The following is a 17,504-nucleotide window of genomic DNA, read 5'->3' as shown; positions in this document are numbered from 1 at the left end:
TAAGTGCATTATAACCAGCATTAAGGCTGTTTTTCTCTGTGTGTTCACAGAGACAAGTAAATATATGGAGTTTTAACCTACAAGGCTTAAGCCCTGCAAACTTTAAAAATGACCATCTCCACATCTTCCACATAATGTAAATGCAGTTTGCAGTTTATTGTGGCTAAACAGCCAGCATAGTAAAACCAAAATGTCAGCATAATTTTCACATAAACATTAAAATGGTCAAAGTGGAATTTAACAATCAATATACTAATTAAATAGATTTAAAATATGTATCCAGGGAAATATAAACTCCATTAAAAGTTTTTTTTTTTAAAGTAGAAGAATTTGACTCTGAGTTGTGTCAATTTATGACTGTTTGTGGAGCTGTATAATCTTTTGTTTTCTTTGACTAATGGCTATCACATAATGCATATCTGCCTCTATGAGAGAGGTGTGTCTTGGGCTCAATTTTCTCATTGAGTGAAAGCACACAGTACAGCCGTTTTGGGCTTGAAACCCACTGTGGATACCCCCACACCCAGTGCTTTCCTCCCTAAAAAAATATGTTTAGGGGTACTCTCATTTTCCTACTCATATTGAAATATTGCCCGTCAATGAGGCAAAACTTAGATTCATAAAATGTTTAAGGGTATGTGTACCCCTGCACCCCCCCAGACACCTGATATTTAGAGCCCATGGCTTCCTACCAAGGAATTCTGGGAATTGTAGTTCATTCCTCACAGAGCACTATTAACAATCTACAGCTCCCAGGATTCTCTGGGGAAAGCTATGTGCTTTAAATGTGCACTGAATGTGCTTTACAGTATGGATGTGACAAGTACTTGCTTTCTCACCTCGGTCAGTATTTTGTGGGATAAATTCAAGTACATACAGTGGTACCTCGGGTTACATATGCTTCAGGTTACATACGCTTCAGGTTACAGACTCCGCTAACCCAGAAATAGTACCTTGGGTTAAGAACTTCGCTTCAGGATGAGAACAGAAATCGTGCTCTGCCGGTGCAGCGGCAGCGGGAGGCCCCATTAGCTAAAGTGGTGCTTCAGGTTAAGAACAGTTTCAGGTTAAGAACGGACCTCCGGAACGAATTAAGTATGTAACCAGAGGTACCACTGTACAGTAATTATAGATTTACGCAATTAAATTGGATGAAAGCGTTCTGTCACCCTAGTGCAACAAATCCACTTTAAAAAGCATCAGATTTTCTGTGCTTTGGAAAGTGATGGGAAAAGGTATTGAAAGGTGTTTATTGACAATTCATCCTGATTTCCTTACACAGAGTCTGACTACGTTCTGCTCTTTTATTGAGCATTCATTCTTTTATATTTGTGGGACAGTTATAGGACAAGGAACACTTATCCTGATTTGCTTGTGTGGGAGATTGCAGTCAAACATAACTATCCACAACTGCTAGTTAATGCATGAAGGGGTTAAGGACTACAGAGTAGTATTGCTAGATTGTCTCAGTTAAGTCACGCCCCCTCTTCTCCAGAGAGGAAGTGAAGCTCCCTTCCTCTTCCTTTCTTTCTCTTTCTGCAACATTTAACCAATGAAGGAGGAAATGTGTAAGGTTGCTTCCAAGCTTACAACAAGCGTTTGGAACTATATTCTGTATTTTGTATCTGACAGTATTTCCCCGGTATTATCCTTGCTGCTGCATGGAGCAATGCAAGACTGACACCTTAAATCTGTAAGTAAATCATTTTAACCTTACCTCACAGTGTGTGGCCTGCTCATTTCTAGAGGGGTAGAAAGAGGTCAGCTGTCGTGTGCAGCTGAACAGGATAAAAAAGGTTTAACAAACTTTATTCCTAACCCTATACAGGCAACTCCCCATTTACAGGGGGGTTACGTTCCGAGGTGCCGCGTATTTATGTGAAATCACGTATATTTGAAACACCATTGGAAAAGCCTGCAAATACCCTCTAAACCTCCAGGAACCCTCGAATACCCCTTAAAAAACCAGCAGCACTTACTAGAGGAGTTGGAGAGCTGAAAATAATATCAATATATTTCACATCTGACAACTATGCATCCCTTTGGTTTCAGATAGTATATGGGTAGATGAGTCTAAAAAGCCCGGAACACACATTTTCATGCCCCTCTAGCAGCTATGGTAGCTCATTTACCAGAGGTGTATACTCAATTCTGACCAAACTACAATACAGTGGTACCTCAGGTTACAGATGCTTCAGGTTAGAGATGCGGCAGCGGCGGCGGGAGGCCCCATTAACTAAAGTGGTGCTTCAGGTTAAGAACAGTTTCAGGTTAAGAACGGACCTCCAGAACGAATTAAGTTCTTAACCCGAGGTACCACTGTATACATAAGGAAGCTTAGTTTGGTCAGAATTGAATATACACTTCTAAAGTTAACACTAAATTAATTGCTTCTGTTGCTGGACTACAACTCCCATCATCTCTGACCACTGGTCATGCTGGCTAGGAATGATGGGAGTTGTAGTCCAACAACATCTGGGGACCCACAGGTTGAGAAACACTGTGCTAGAGGGCTGAGAAAATTTGCATCCCAGACTTTTAAGGATTCAGGTAGTTTTGAGCCAAGAATATTCAGCAAGTGAGGAATGCAGCGAGTACCTGGACTGCAGCTGGATGCACCAGTTTGCAGCTATCAAATTGCTCAAGCGTCCCTTTGCTACAGCAAAAAAAGTATGCTGGACTAGACAGGCTAGTAGTGTGACTCAATGTAAGACAGCGTCATAAAGTCGTATAGTACCGGGAAAGAAAAAGTGTGAGCGGATGATTACACAACACCAATTGAAACATTAAAAAAGGGGAAGAACTATAGCTCAGAGCCAGCATTTTCTAGGCAACATGCAAATGACGGTTTGCCTTATGTGAGGTCAGATTCCTTGTCCATCTAGCAAAGCACCATGTGCTCTGATTGGCGGCAGAAGCTTTCTAGGGTTTCAAGCAGAAGTCTATATGACAGCAACTTTTTAAAATGAAGATGGTAAGGAACAGTGTGGTACAGTGGTACCTCGCAAGACGAATGCCTCGCAAGACGGAAAACTCGCAAAACGAAAGGGTTTTTCGTTTTTTGAGTTGCTTCGCAAGACGATTTTCCCTATGGGCTTGCTTCACAAGACGGAAACGTCTTGCAAGTTTGTTTCCTTTTTCTTAAAACCGTTAATACAGTTGCGACTTGACTTCGAGGAGCAACTCATAGCACGTGGTGTGGTAGCCTTTTTTGAGGTTTTTGAGGACTTTGGTGATTTTTGAAGCGTTTCCAAAGCTTTTCTGACACCGTGCTTCGCAAGACGAAAAAAACCGCAAGACGAAAAAACTCGCGGAACGAATTAATTTCGTCTTGCGAGGCACCACTGTAGTGGCAAATTCGGAAGTGCACAGCCGTAGCCATGCCCCCACAGCCACACACCCTGATAGCCACGCCCCTTCTGCAAACTTCTAAGTTAAACCATAATCCTGTCATCATGCAATAATTATTATTAGGGATGTGTTGCAACAATTAATACAGATTTCCATGTGTTCCCTTTCAGTGAGAGCTATTTTCTGTGCATATTTTATTTTGAAGTCACTTTGGTTGTGTTTCCCTTTAAGTTCCATTGCACATAATGGAACTTGCACGCTATTCTCTCGAAATGGAAGCCCCTTGTATTTTTAGTTCCTAAATGCTAAACTTTGGAGCATGTGGAACAGCTCCTCTGTGTTCTTCCTATGTACTTTCTCCAGAGTGACCCTAGGAACCAATTCTCTGTGACTTACACGCCTCCATTGACTGTCATTGGCTCCAATCTGCAGAAAGGGGGATAAAATTGGTGTTTTTATACTGTTAAAAAACCCTGTGATCCTCAGATAAATGGTGGTATAATAGTAATAGTAGTAGTAGTAGTAGTAGTAGTAGTAGTAATAATAATAATAATAATAATAATAATAACTCAGTTGGCAGCACATGAGACTCTTAATCTCAGAGTTAAGGGTTCAAGCCCCACGTTGGGCAAAAGATTCCTGCGTTGCATGGGGTTGGACTAGATGACCCTTGTGGTCCCTTCTGACCCTACAATTATATGATTCTAATGCTTATTGTAAGTGTCTAAAAAGCTCCCCTTTCATGACAGTTGGGCAGTTCTAGGACAATGGAGACAGGGACACTGCTGGGTACTGAAGAAATAATAATGGGTCTTCAACCCTCTACAACTTCAGACCACTTACACACCTTTGTTAAGGGATGAATCTGGGATCTTCTGAATGTGAAGCATGTGCTTGGAAAAGATCATTCTAGGCTTGTTGTTGTTTAGTTGTTTAGTCGTGTCCGACTCTTCGTGACCCCATGGACCAGAGCACGCCAGGCACTCCTGTCTTCCACTGCCTCCCGCAGTTTGGTCAAACTCATGCTGGTAGCTTCGAGAACACTGTCCAACCATCTCGTCCTCTGTCGTCCCCTTCTCCTTGTGCCCTCCATTTTCCCCAACATCAGGGTCTTTTCCAGGGAGTCTTCTCTTCTCATGAGATAGCCAACGTATTGGAGCCTCAGCTTCAGGATCTGTCCTTCCAGTGAGCACTCAGGGCTGATTTCCTTCAGAATGGATAGGTTTGATCTTCTTGCAGTCCATGGGACTCTCAAGATTCTCCTCCAACACCATAATTCAAAAGCATCAATTCTTCGTTGATCAGCCTTCTTTATGGTCCAGCTCTCACTTAAGGCAGATTCCTATATTAACATTTTCCCCAAGGTAGTGTTTGTTTGCCTGTAGGCAAATTACCTGTGACATTCCAGGCAAGGTGCAGCCTTTTCCCCAACCTGCTTCCTCTCAGATGTTTTGGGCTACAACCTCCATCAGCTCCAGCCAGGATGGGCAACAGGCAGGGATGATGAGAACTGCAATCCAATAATATCTGCCTCTGTTTCTAGGACCACACACTGAGGCCTCATCTGCACTCTCTGTTTTTTCCTTGCACCAGTGTCCACTCATGAGGCGGACTGTAGAAGCCCACTTGAATGGTGAAATCCTCTGGGGTGGCACCACCGTGGGTGCCCACCCACCTCGGCGATGGCGTCTTCCAGTGAGGTCTCATGAGATCTCACAAGCTCTTGCGAGATCTTGTCAGAAGCTGCTGCTTCATGACCCTGGTAAGTGAGACTTGGGCAAAGCGGGCAGCAGGGGACAGCACATTCCTGTTTTGCTTCAGGCGGTAAAATGGGATGGGCCACCTGAGGCCTGCACCTATATTTAAAGCAGTATCACACAACTTTAAACAAGTCATGGCTTCTTCCAAAGAATCCTGGGGACTGTAGTTTGTGCAGAGTTATCTGGGAATTGTAGCTCTGTGAGGGGAATAGGGGTCTCCCTACAACTCTCAGCACCCTTAATAAACTACAGTTCCCAGGATTCTTTGGTGAGAAGCTATGACTTTTTAAAGTGTAATAAACAAAAATCTGCCCTTATTCCCTTATAGGGGACACAAGAGCCCTTACAGAGTCCTTTGTAGGTTCTCCATCGGTCGGAAAATATAACAGAAGCCAACCAGAGAATACTGAGAAGCAAAGCAGCTCGTAAGCTTGATCTTTATTGAACTGTTGCAACAGGGTGCTCCCCTCACACGCAGGAAAGGAGGAGGACCCAGAACAAAGGTGTGCCCGCCCTTATATAGGCATTTTAAATTGCCCACCCTGGAGTCCAAGACCACCCCAAGAAACATCATACCTACATCACAGAAGAGGCGGTCTACAACAGAAAGCTGCGTGCGTTGTTTATCTCCTGTCTGGCAGGTTACCTGTTAATGGTTACATGATTGGATACTCTGGGGAGCCTGGCCAGTCTTTTGTAATGATAAATACGGTACTTAGTTCCTGAGCCAGGTCACAGGCTCACCCTATTCATACACAGGCATACCCTTAAGACAGGATTTGTGAATGAAAAGACAATGGGGAGGCTTTTCCATTTTCCTTTGACCTTGCAGAGAAATATTTGAGGTCAATTTGGGAGTCAAAATGGTTTCAGGGTGGTTTTCCTGTGTTTCAGACATGTGGTTTATATATTTATGTACATGTTTGCTTGATACATTTATGAACATTTATTATATATACAAGACCTTAATTTTTTTATTTCAAAAGTAATATGATCCTGCTTTAAAAGTTGGCTCTGGGATCCAACAGGAAGTATATGTAGAAAAGAGAGTGAAAGAGCTATGTTTTCCTGCTTTAGTTGTGTTGTTAGTTTTTATTGTCTTATATTGTATTTATTTTGCTTTGTGGCCCATCTAGAGGCAGCTATATAGATTCAGTTAATAAATAGCTAAGAGTTTAAGTCTTGTATGCAGGATCCAGGCACGTAGCTGCCAATTCCTATCATGTGTGAAGTGGGTGTTGGTCAAGGGGTGTGTGTGGAGTGTCTTCTGTCTACGTGTAACAGCCTGGGATTTTCTTCTTTTTTTTACTGGACATTGGCTAATAGCATCTGAAGCAATTGTAAAAAGTGAATAATGAGGAGTCAGGGTTCTCTAAACACTCCCCAGGTGGCTCCATGAGTCACAAGAAGCCTGTGAATTGGCTTGTAACTGGCAGGAGCTTATGAAGCAACAGAGGCAAGAGGTGCAGTAAGAACTTTTTTTTATAAAAAAAACCACTCCTCTGAACAGAATGGTCAGTGTGACATTCATCACGTATTTTTACCCCAGGCCATTAAGGCTGACTCTCCTGCACTGTCTGGAACTTGCACCAACTGAAACCTTCCAATTCCAGTACATTGGTTATGATGTCCTTTTCAAAAAACAGACGCTTTACTTAATGCTCTTATATTTCTGATTTTTGTTCAACGTAGCTTATCTGGTCTGCTAGGTAGAGCATTTAAAATAGGAGGGATTATTTATATAAAGGTCATTCTATGGGCGGACAATTTTGCTGCCAGATTCAGGGGACCCTCTTATCCTGGACAAGGGGGAAATAAATGAATAACATAGCTGTTTCTGATCTTACTTGGGTGTCTTGAGAACTGACATCTTTTCCAAAAAAATTTGTTTAAGGTATTTATTTCCCAGCTTTCTTCCCTAGGAGTAATGAGAAGTACAACGGTAGGGAATCATTCAGTCTGTAATGTAAAGGGTTGATTTTGTTCTCACTCAGCTACCCATGGGTGGTGATGGTGTCGCTTAGCAACCAGGCTGAGTAGCATGATCTTCACTGAGGTGGCACATGCTCTGATTGGCCTGTAGTTCTAAGGGAGTTTTCCTGTGGTATGTTTTTGCTGAATGTCTTCCTGCTATGTACAAGGCCTGAACTAAGGAAGACTAATTTCTCCTTAAATTGTATATGGTTTTGTTCAGTTTCCTCAGTAAAGCATTCTCAAGACTTTTGTCTCTTGACTCCAGCTGTGTTATTCATGTGAGTTCACTTAACAAGGGGTTTTCAAGTGGCTTCCCAACTCCAGGATTTCAGATACGGTTCTCTCCTGGTCCTACCTAGAGATGCAGGGAATTGAAACTGGGACCTTGCAGATGCTCCACCATTGAGTTATGGTCCTTCCCAATAGTAAAGATAAAGGGACCCCTGACCATTAGGTCCAGTCGTGGCCGACTCTGGGGTTGCGGCGCTCATCTCGCTTTACAGGCCGAGGGAGCTGGCGTACAGCTTCCGGGTCATGTGGCCAGCATGACTGAGCCGCTTCTGGCAAACCAGAGCAACGCACGGAAACGCCCCTTCCCAATAGTACTAGCGTACAAATCCCTAAATGGCTTGGGACCCAAATACCTAAAGGAGCATCTTCCGTAGTATCAACCATCTTGGACCTTATGATTGCCAGGGGAGACCCTTTGGGTGGTTGTAGTGTTGGGTGCTGCCCAGTTAGTGTTAACCCACGTCAGGACCTTCTTGGTGATAATTCCCTGTTTGCGGAATACCCTCCCTGGTGTAGTGCAATTTGTTCCTTCTCTGTTGCTTCCCTTATTATTAACATTCAGGAAGAATTTTTTAAAAAACCATTCCTGTTCATCCAGTCGTTTGATGGCTGAAAGATATTGTTCCTGGCAACCTTGAAATTATTAGCTGTGTGGGTGTGTGACTGTTTTGAAATGTTTTTAGATGTTCTTAGCGTTTTGTTTTTTTATTTTAAAACATATCTTTATTTTATTTTTAAATGTACAGCATTGTTTTATTAGTTCGTTGTCTGCCCTGGGCTCTTTTAGGAGGAAAGGTGAGATAGGAATTTAACAAATAAATAAATAAATACATTTATAATATTTGGACTAATCCAACGGATGCGTCTCAAGGCTCCTACAGGTGACCTGTTCATCGTCCTGATCTTCTTGCCCAAAGCCTACATGGAGGTTATATGAAGTCCATTCTTTATTGTGCACCGTGATTAATTTGTGGAAGTTATACGACAATCAGCACCCGTCATAATTTACTTGTGTGGAGGCTATACATCGTCCTGCCAATCAGTTGTTTATCTCACACTTTTTAGTGCATTTCCTTGTCACTTTTCTGTTTTTCAGAAAGGGAGTCTGTTGCACCAGAGCACTTAAGTCCACTTTAATCCTTCAAACCTCATTTTCTAGTATGCAAATTATGTACCCCTCCCACAAAATGATGGAGGAGGCAGTAGTCGTAGATACTCTGTGTCATTGTTTCAGCAATGTTTCGTGTTAGGTGCTAGTTCTTCTGGGGCGTTTTGGCTCTGGGGGCTGTGTGGTTTCATAAAAAAGTAAGATATCCTGCTGAGTCAGCCTTGCTTGAGTCTTCCAGCCTGTTCATATCATCCGATGATTCAAAGTTAATTGCTGGTGTAACCCTGGAGGTGTAGTAGAGATGGGAGGGCTCAGCCCAGTCGCCTGATGTAGAGTTCCACTGAAACACTCCTCTTCTGCCTGCAATATGGCAATCAGTGACATCACATCCTGGCCACACTGTCGCTTCCTGCTGAGAAGAGGCTCAGATCACAGCTTGCCTGAAGCCTTCCAAGCTCTTTGGCATCTCAGTTCCGTTCGGTGTAAATTGCACCGGTCCTATTCCTTCTGAGTTCAGCTTCTTGTCAGTTACGGACTGTCAGGACTACGGGGCATACCCTTTAAAATGAAAATAGGGACATTTCTCATTCCTTCCCCCCTCCCCAAGTGATGCTCCTCAACCCACCGTTTTTGTCGTAGAGCATTTCCTATCAGAAGGAGGACAAGTGTCACCGCCACTTCATCAGTGGGACTCAGCACACATGTTCTTCACTGTCCTGAGAAAACCCCTTAATTCTTGTGTTACTTCATTTTATTCTTTGGGAGGTTTTCGTCTTGTAAACAGCAATAAATGAATTTTAGAAAGGGGCAAGATTAGATGTGGACGCACAAAGCATTTTTTCAAGACTCCTTGTGCCCTGCTGCACTCCCCCTTTCTTCCCACCCAGGGTGGCCGTGCCCTCTGCCTACCCCGCTGAGGCAGCACGTCATGTGGCAGTCTTTCCTCCGCCTTCTTGTCTGCTCTCTCTGCTTTGATCTGCCCAAGGGAGAAGGCCAGCAGCAGCGGCCACGGAGAGAGCAATGGGATGTTCCCATTGCTGCTGCCGCTCGGGACAAATGCTGGCTCATCCTCCTCTCCGAGCTTGGTGGCAGTGGCGCTGGTGGGGAAAATAGGGTTTTCCACTTACCCTGCACTTTCTAGGCATGAGTTCAAGGACTTTTCCCTTTGCCTGCCACCGTCCCTCAGAAAACCTGCTCTTTTGTGGTAAATCAGAACAAACAGCAATCTGCAGCAAACCCAGTTGCCATTTGTTTGCGGGTTTCCCTGGGGGGTGGGGGGGTGGGAATTGGAGGTGTAGCTAAGCCCATAGTACAGTGGTACCTTGGTTTGAGAACAGCTTAGTTTATGAACAACTTGGATTAAGAACACTGCAAACCCGGAAGTAGGTGTTTTGGTTTGTGAACTTTGCCTTGGAAGCAGAACATGTTCCGCTTCCTATTGAGTGTGTTCCCTTTGTAAATTGAGTCCCCCGCTGTTATGGGAAAGCGCGTCTTGGTTTAAGAACGCTTTGGTTTAAGAATGGACTTCCGGAACGGATTAAGTTCATAAACCAAGGTACCACTGTATCAATGAACGTTGTGCACTGCCTTGGAGGACCCATGAGGGTGAAGAGTCAGGTTGAAACAAACAAACAAACAAACAAACAAACAAACAAACAAACAAACAAACATTTCCCACTGGGTGCTGTCTTGGATCCTAAAATCTTTAACTAAAGGTAGCTTTGGAACACTGACTCCTTTGACAAATGCTAAATGCATATTGTCATTTTGATTTTTATAAAAAAGAACAAGAAGGATCCGAGCTGCGGGGCTTGTGTGTGTTTGCCTTGGATCGAAATGTAGCTCGGCCAGCCGAGAGTCATGCCACACTGCATCAGCCTATTTTGAGTCAAGGCATTGGCCACTTAGAATAAAACAAACAAACCCCTGCAAGGAAATTAGTCACCCGAAGTCTCAACAGGTGAGGAATGAATGAGTCCTATTCACGTGAGCCCTTCCCTTGCCATTCGCCAGGAAGGGTGTTTGTGATACCAGTCAGGCAACAATCCTGATTGTGATGACAGGCAAGCAACACATTTGGATTCATTTCCAGTTACTGCACCTGAAGAAACTGACCGTGTTTGTCCCTAGCATTTGTGCGGTGAGGCTCAGTGCTTTGAATATACAAAGTCTTGAGGGTCAGCCTTAAGTTAAAAGATCTCAGAGAGTGAGGCTAAAATAGACACTGGAGATAAGGTTGCCATACGTCATAAAAATCCAGACATATAAATTGTTTGTTTCAAAGCAATTTTGCAAAAAAAGCTCAACAAACTTTTGTGTACAGATTTTGAAATATGACTGCAGATCTATGGCCACCTCTCTAGTCTAGGGTGACTAGTTATGCCCATTAATCTCAATGAGTCTACTTTGAGTATGACTAATGCCAAATGCAACCTAACTACTGTAATTGAAATTGAAATTCAGTACATCTAGGCAACATCAAAGCCTCTGCTATTCCTTTTTATGGTTTCTTTTCTTTAAAGCAGACTTGAACTGATCAGCCAAGGCACTTTATTGACTATTTATATTGGTTTTTGGGGGGTGTTTTGCATTTTATTGCTGCTGTTTAGTCGTTTAGTCGTGTCCGACTCTTCATGACCCCATGGACCAGAGCATGCCAGGCACTCCTGTCTTCCACTGCCTCCCGCAATTTGGTCAGACTCATGTTTGTAGCTTCGAGAACACTGTCCATTCATTGCTGTAGAGGGCCCTAATATGGCAGTACAGAAATACTTTTAAAGGCATGAATGAAGGAATGAAGGACCCCTTCAAAACAGAGGACTCTCCTTTATAAAGTATATCTGCTTCACAGCACTCAGAATCCGAATGCAGTGGGGTATTTCAGAGCAATCTGGCAATGCTAAAACAATGCCTGCGTGTGAGTTTCAAACATCCACCTTCTTGGGTCTTTCCCACGTTTTTCAAGCCACATGAGAGTGGCTCTGTTGTAACTGAGTGTTGCAATTTACAGAAACTTTTAAATGAGTGCAGGGTTTGCAAGTCCCCCACCCAAAAGTTGTTAAACATCGGTGTGATTGTTGAGGCTCATTTAGCAAATTTGTGGGACTGAGGTAGGTTAACAATTGGGCAACTGTGGCTGTGCTTTTAATGATGGCTTGAAATGCAGACATGATTCATCTCAGTGCTGCGAAAAAAGTCATCTGCTAAGTACTACAGTTAAAAGCCCTGGAGCAAACTAGGCCCTTTATCTCTCATCAGTTGGCAACCCTAGAATTACAAAGGATAAGCAGCACAACCCACCACCACCAAACCTTCACTTGCAGGTGAAGTTGACAGCAAAGTGCACAGACACCAACTCCTGGGGAGGTCCCATCACACTCCCCCCAAAAAAATATTTGAGAGGGCCAAGGGCCCCCAAAATTGATGGGCATTGCTGCTGCATCTTGTGATCAATTATGTGGGGCGGGGCTTACCTTCCCCCCCCCTTCAAAATTTTATTCAAGTTGGCACCCTGGCAAAGTGTATGGGTGTGTGTTGTTGACAAGGCTTGCAGTGTTCGCTTACTTTGCTGAATATTTGTACCTACTGATTTACTCTCAAGCCAGTGGACGATTGCACCTCCACAGGTTCACAGGTGATTTCAGCAGTGCAGGGGAAGAGCTTCAGCTCAGTGGTAGAACACACACGCTTTCCATGCTGACAATATTGGGTTCATTCCCTGGCGTCTTGAATGAAAGCTAGGCAATGTCCCTCCCTCAAACCCCAGAGAATGGCTACTGATTGGTAGACATGTAGGGCACTTCCAGATGACCTGTTTCATTGAGCAGTCATCCTGATTGGATTATCTTACATCAAAGCAAGGGCTATCTCACACTTTCCAGGGCAATTCCCCATCACTTTCCTTGCCACAGATGGGTTTGTTCTGGATAACGGCCCAATCAACTATAGTTGTGCAACCTGTATTTGCTGGCCTGTGATTGATTCCTGCCTGAAAATAGCAACAGTCTGGAAGCAGATACTTGTGTTCCTATGCATGGGCTTTATGTGGACTCCAAATCAATGCTGGCTTGCAAACAGTAAGTAAAAACTAATTCTACTGTAACTGTATTCAAATCACCTGAAATAAGGGAGGGGTGCAGCTTCTACTGGCTTGTTTTCCTTTTCAGTGTAAAGAAGTAGAAAGGGTCCTTAAAAAACCATGGGAGTGGCTCTGAAGTTCCAAAAAGTAGTTCCCCCAACTTGGGGGTGGGGTGTATTGCAATTCCAGCATGCATAAGTCAAAGTCTTCCATTCATTGGGGATTGTGAGGCAGAATATATAAACACAGGGCTATTTGCAGTTGCTCATCTTTCCAGCAGCAAGTGTATGTGAATGAAGGTTACCAGATTTTTTTCAATGAATCTGGGGACACTTTTCAACTTCCTACTAAATAGATGGATTTTGTCAGGGGACTGATTTGTAAATTCGGGGACTGTCCCCAGGAAACGGGGACGTCTGGTAACCTTAATATGAACATTGGCTCTTGTGAGATGGAGGTTATTTCGGGGAGATTTTCTCAATATCCAGGAGGATGACTGGGGACCCTTGAGGGGTGAACCAAGGACACTATGTTGCTGCTTCCGCTGCTCTCCTTTACCCTAGTAGTCCAGGACCTCTTCAGCCAATGTGGTCCCCCCCCCCCCAGGAGCCAATGTTCCTGCTCCCACTTCTATAGTAAAGGTAAAGGTAAAGGGACCCCTGACCATTAGGTCCAGTCGTGGCCGACTTTGGGGTTGCGGCGCTCATCTCGCTTTATTGGCCGAGGGAGCCGGTGTACAGCTTCTGGGTCATGTAGCCAGCATGACTAAGCCGCTTCTGGCGAACCAGAGCAGCGCACGGAAATGCCGTTTACCTTCCCTCCAGAGCGGTACCTATTTATCTACTTGCACTTTGACGTGCTTTCGAACTGATAGGTTGGCAGGAGCAGGGACCGAGCAACGGGAGCTCACCCCGTCGCGGGGATTCGAACCGCCGACCTTCTGATTGACAAGTCCTAGGCTCTGTGGTTTAACCCACAGCGCCACCTGCTACTTCTATAGTAGCTGGCATCAAAAAGGAGAACGTCTGTCCTCAATCTCCAGTTCCCATAACTTCTGTCTTGCTGCTTCTTCATTCTTCATCTCCATCTGAGCCTGCCAATCCATACCCAGTTCCCCATGGGTCATGGGACTCATGCTAGATTCCATCATAGCAGTGCCATAACACCATAGTCCTTGGGGAAATCAGTGGGACTAATAAGAAATTTTGTGTGTGTGTGTGTGTGTGTGTGCAGGCAGGCAAGGAGGTCAAGCCAGGCCTTTCCCAAAGCTTTCCATTTCTCCTGCCCTAGTTTGAACTCTTCTCATTCCAACCACCAGTGTTGCAATGGAAAGATGGAACTACATTACAGTCCCATAATAAAGGCTTTCTTTATTGGAGTCCCACAGAGAAGAAAGCAATTCTATGATTGTAGAGTTAACCCACTAGTGATGTTGATGAGTCAATGAGTTCAGAAGATGGAAGCGGCAGGTCTTCCTATTGCAACACTGGTGGATGAAATTAGTCAGGGAAGAGTGAGCTGAATGCTTTGGAAGAGATCTGTCCCTAAGTATACACATGCATGGACACACACAGAGACACACAGACAGTGAAATCTGTTTCTTATTGGAGCAGGGGGAGGAAACTGCAACATGCATATTAAATCCTTTGTACAGCGCCTTCCATTAGAAATCCCAGAGTAGTTAAAAACAATCTAAAAAATCAGTAACAATAAAACCAGAAAATATTCAGTCCATAGTAGATAACACACATGCTAAAAGCTAGGCAGAACAAATGCTTATCTGTTTCAATATGTGCAAATGTAGAATTGCCCCATTAACAGCACTAAGATTGATTTAAAAAGAACACTCTTCCAAGCTTGCTTGTTTCTATGGGGTGGGTGGGTGTAGGGGAATCGGGTACCAAGAGTGGAGATAGTGTTGACTTGATGAGAAAGGGGGAGGACCAAACCTCCACGCAGAGCCACAGAGTTCCTTGGCTTTGGGCAAATCTCAGCATCACCACTTCCTAGGGTTGTTAACGAGGTAAAAAGCTAAACGGCTGCTTACCTAGGTCCTTGGAAGAAGAGTTGGATGCAAATGAGTTCAATTTATAAACTGTACTTCCAACTTCTAGTTCAGAAGCTAGAAGTAGAGGGAAAAATAGGAAGCTTTATCTTGTATCACATGGAAGCTAGATGGAGCCTCCACATACCGGGGCAGTATACTTCTAGGCATGTCAGATGCTAGGGAGGGACAAACTTCTAGCAAAGACCATCTCCTTCATGCCCTGCTTGTGAGGACTTAGAGGCCACTTGATGGGAAGAACGTGGGTGAAATAGGGGCTCCCCATGACGGCACTGATCAAGCAGAGACTTCTTTGACCTTGACCATGGAGCATTGATTGCATGCTCTCAGGCTTGCATGAGAGAAATTGTCTCTTGCTGAAGTGATAGGGAACCAGTATGGTCCTTTAGGTGCCAGTGGACCACAACTCCTTGACCACTGACCCTGCTGTCTGGGGCTGATGGGAACCAGAGTCCCACAATGTCTGGATGGTCACAGGTTCCCCATCCCTGGAATGAATGGACCGCTGGTCTAAGCTGGTATGTTACATACAGCAAGAGATCTACTGGCTGTGCTGCCTAGGGCTGATGGGAGTTGTAGCAGAAAACCTATAGTCGGCAAAGGCTGCCTTATAACAAGGCCATTGCTGGCTTTAAAAAGTAGCAAGTGCTTTCTGTTCCAGAATAACCAAGAAGACACGGCCATACCATGCTGATTCTTCCAAAAATACCACAGACTCCAGGCTGTAGAAATGTGAGGAACTCTTCTGACACACATTTTTCTCCAGTGATGCTTCGAGTTCCTTTTAGTCTGCAATAGAGGATGTTTTAATATGTTAAGAGTTTGATAAGCCATAGAAGAGAGCCTTTTGAAACAACTGAACGTGTTTTCTAGCCAATGAAGAGTTTACAGATCTGGAAAGCGCAAAAAACAATTTACCATATTTACTCGAGTCTAGTGCGCCATTGAACCTAATGCGCACCTCAATTTCCAGAACCTTGAAACCAAAAAAAAGTATTTGCTGGCAAATGTAAATGTGCCATCAAATCTAATGCACACCTTAATTTTTGCAACATAATTTGGTTGAAAAAGGTGAGCAATAGAGTAAATACAGTAAGCACCACTCATAAAAAAACATGCTGCAAGTATACTTGTTGGGGTTTGGTTTTTTTTATGGCGATGATGATAATGAAGGAGAAAGGACAAGCGATACATAGATGGAAAGGGAAATGGATTTTCCAGGTCAATCACAGGAAGGGTTTTAGTACTTTAATGAGAAATGTGCTGTTAGCCTGGATTGCTAAATGTAGTCTCCACATACGCAGTCCAGGAACAAACAAGGGGAGCCAGTCGCCTTCAGGCCCTGCTTCTGAGCTTCCCTATCAGACGAGAGATAAAAGTTGGACTGCTGGTTGGACCAAGGCTAGGCAATTCATATTCTTGTGGAATCCCAAAGTGCAATGCTAAAGAGATACAATCTGATGACTGATCACGCTCTGGGCTGCACCCCACCCCAGCAGCAGACTCAAATGTGCTGGGCCACTGCAGCAACAATCACAGATTGCAGACCAGTCCTGTGCAGGTGCTCAGTAGTAAGTTCCAGGCGAGTTCAGTGGAGCTGTCTCTCCAGCAGGACTACTGGGAATTGAAAGAGGGGTGGAGGCCAAATGCAGCCCGCTCTGGCCCTCAGGAGTCTCTCCAGGCCACACCCACCTTGAGGTGTTTTCTCCTAACTGGAAGGTGTTCTTGAACTCTGACAGTGATTCTTGCATGCCTGGATGGATAACGGAGAGCGGTGCTTAGGTCAAAACCAGCTGTGCAAAGGTAATATTTGCATTCCTTGATCCACCCATGCAGGCCTCTGGCCCTGCCCACCACAGGCTTGTAGTCCCCAGGAGGTTCAGTTGCCCAAAGGGAATGTGGGCCTAGGGTTGGAAATAGTTCCCATCTCTCCTGAATGAGATGAGCACACCTCAGCAAATTGAGTAGAATCATAGAATTGGAAGGATATGCAGCTGCCCTTTAAGGGAAGCGAACCTGTGACCTTGGGGTTATCAGCACCACGCTCTAGGCAGCTGAGCTATCCACAAGTGGCATCCGTAACTGTGCCTGATCCGCTCCTCCCATCACTGAATTTGGCTCTCCTGGCTCCCACACTGGAAACTGCTTCAGCAGGACTGCCTTTCACATTTGGCTTTATCAGCGGAGCTTTGTGCCGTTTCCCGGGCAACAGCGTGCAAAGGGAACACCAGGAATGCGCAGGCGGCAGGCCTGAAGCCGTCTCCTGACCTGCTCCCTGCAGGCCCCAACGCAACCGCTGCTCCAAATGGAATTTGTTCCCGCGGCACTTTATAGACAGAGTGTTCCCCTCCCGGCAGCGCTTGCATGGCACAGAGGCAGCGTGACGACAATGGCAGCTGAGCCGGCTGCCCATTTATAACAAGGGCTTGTTTATTTCTCGACTGGGGACACATGCGCGGAGCAGGGAACAAGGGTGGGGCTGTTCCCACAGCTTTCTGAGAAAAGAGTGAGCTAATGTGTCCTCGCCAGAGAGAGGCACAAAACAAAAACAGCAGCAGCAGCAGCAGCACATGCAGCAATGAAGATTAGCAAGGAGAGAAGCGGAGCCCAGAGCTGGCAGGGAAACAGCAGCAGAGAAAGAAATGCAGGGACCAAGAACAGAAATGGAGAAGGGAGGCACAAGCCCATTTATTGGGGAGGTAGCCCAAACTGAGCTCATGCAGCTCCTGTTTGTCTATTGATCCGACTCTCAACTGAGAGTTGGAAGGTACCTCAAGGGTCATTATTCCGATCCCCTGCAATGCAGGTATCTCAGCTAAAGCATCCATGGCAGATGTCCCTCCAACCTTTGCTTTAAAAAACCCACTTTCCAAAGGA

At 44.7% G+C, this 17,504-nt stretch overlaps 2 long non-coding RNA genes across 2 annotated transcripts in view; one reads left to right on the top strand and one right to left on the bottom strand.

Annotated features, from left to right (window-relative positions):
* Positions 1-1,497: 1,497 nt before the first annotated feature.
* The window catches only part of LOC308476843, a 36,625-nt gene continuing 20,618 nt past the window's right edge, over positions 1,498-17,504 (top strand). The window contains exons 1-2 of the long non-coding RNA XR_013986128.1: positions 1,498-1,693; positions 4,945-5,113. This is a non-coding gene — a long non-coding RNA (uncharacterized lncRNA). The remainder of the gene's footprint in view (positions 1,694-4,944; positions 5,114-17,504) is intronic.
* LOC308476849 lies at positions 14,146-17,002 on the bottom strand. The gene is made up of 2 exons (XR_013986135.1): positions 16,320-17,002; positions 14,146-15,416 (listed from the first exon to the last, which is right to left on the bottom strand). It is a non-coding gene; the product is annotated as an uncharacterized lncRNA (long non-coding RNA).

This window comes from Podarcis pityusensis, assembly GCF_964106645.2.
Source record: "Podarcis pityusensis genome assembly, chromosome: 5".
Lineage (NCBI taxonomy): Eukaryota > Metazoa > Chordata > Lepidosauria > Squamata > Lacertidae > Podarcis > Podarcis pityusensis.
Note: the sequence above shows the minus strand (reverse complement) of the source record. Positions and strands in the feature narration are given on the sequence as shown.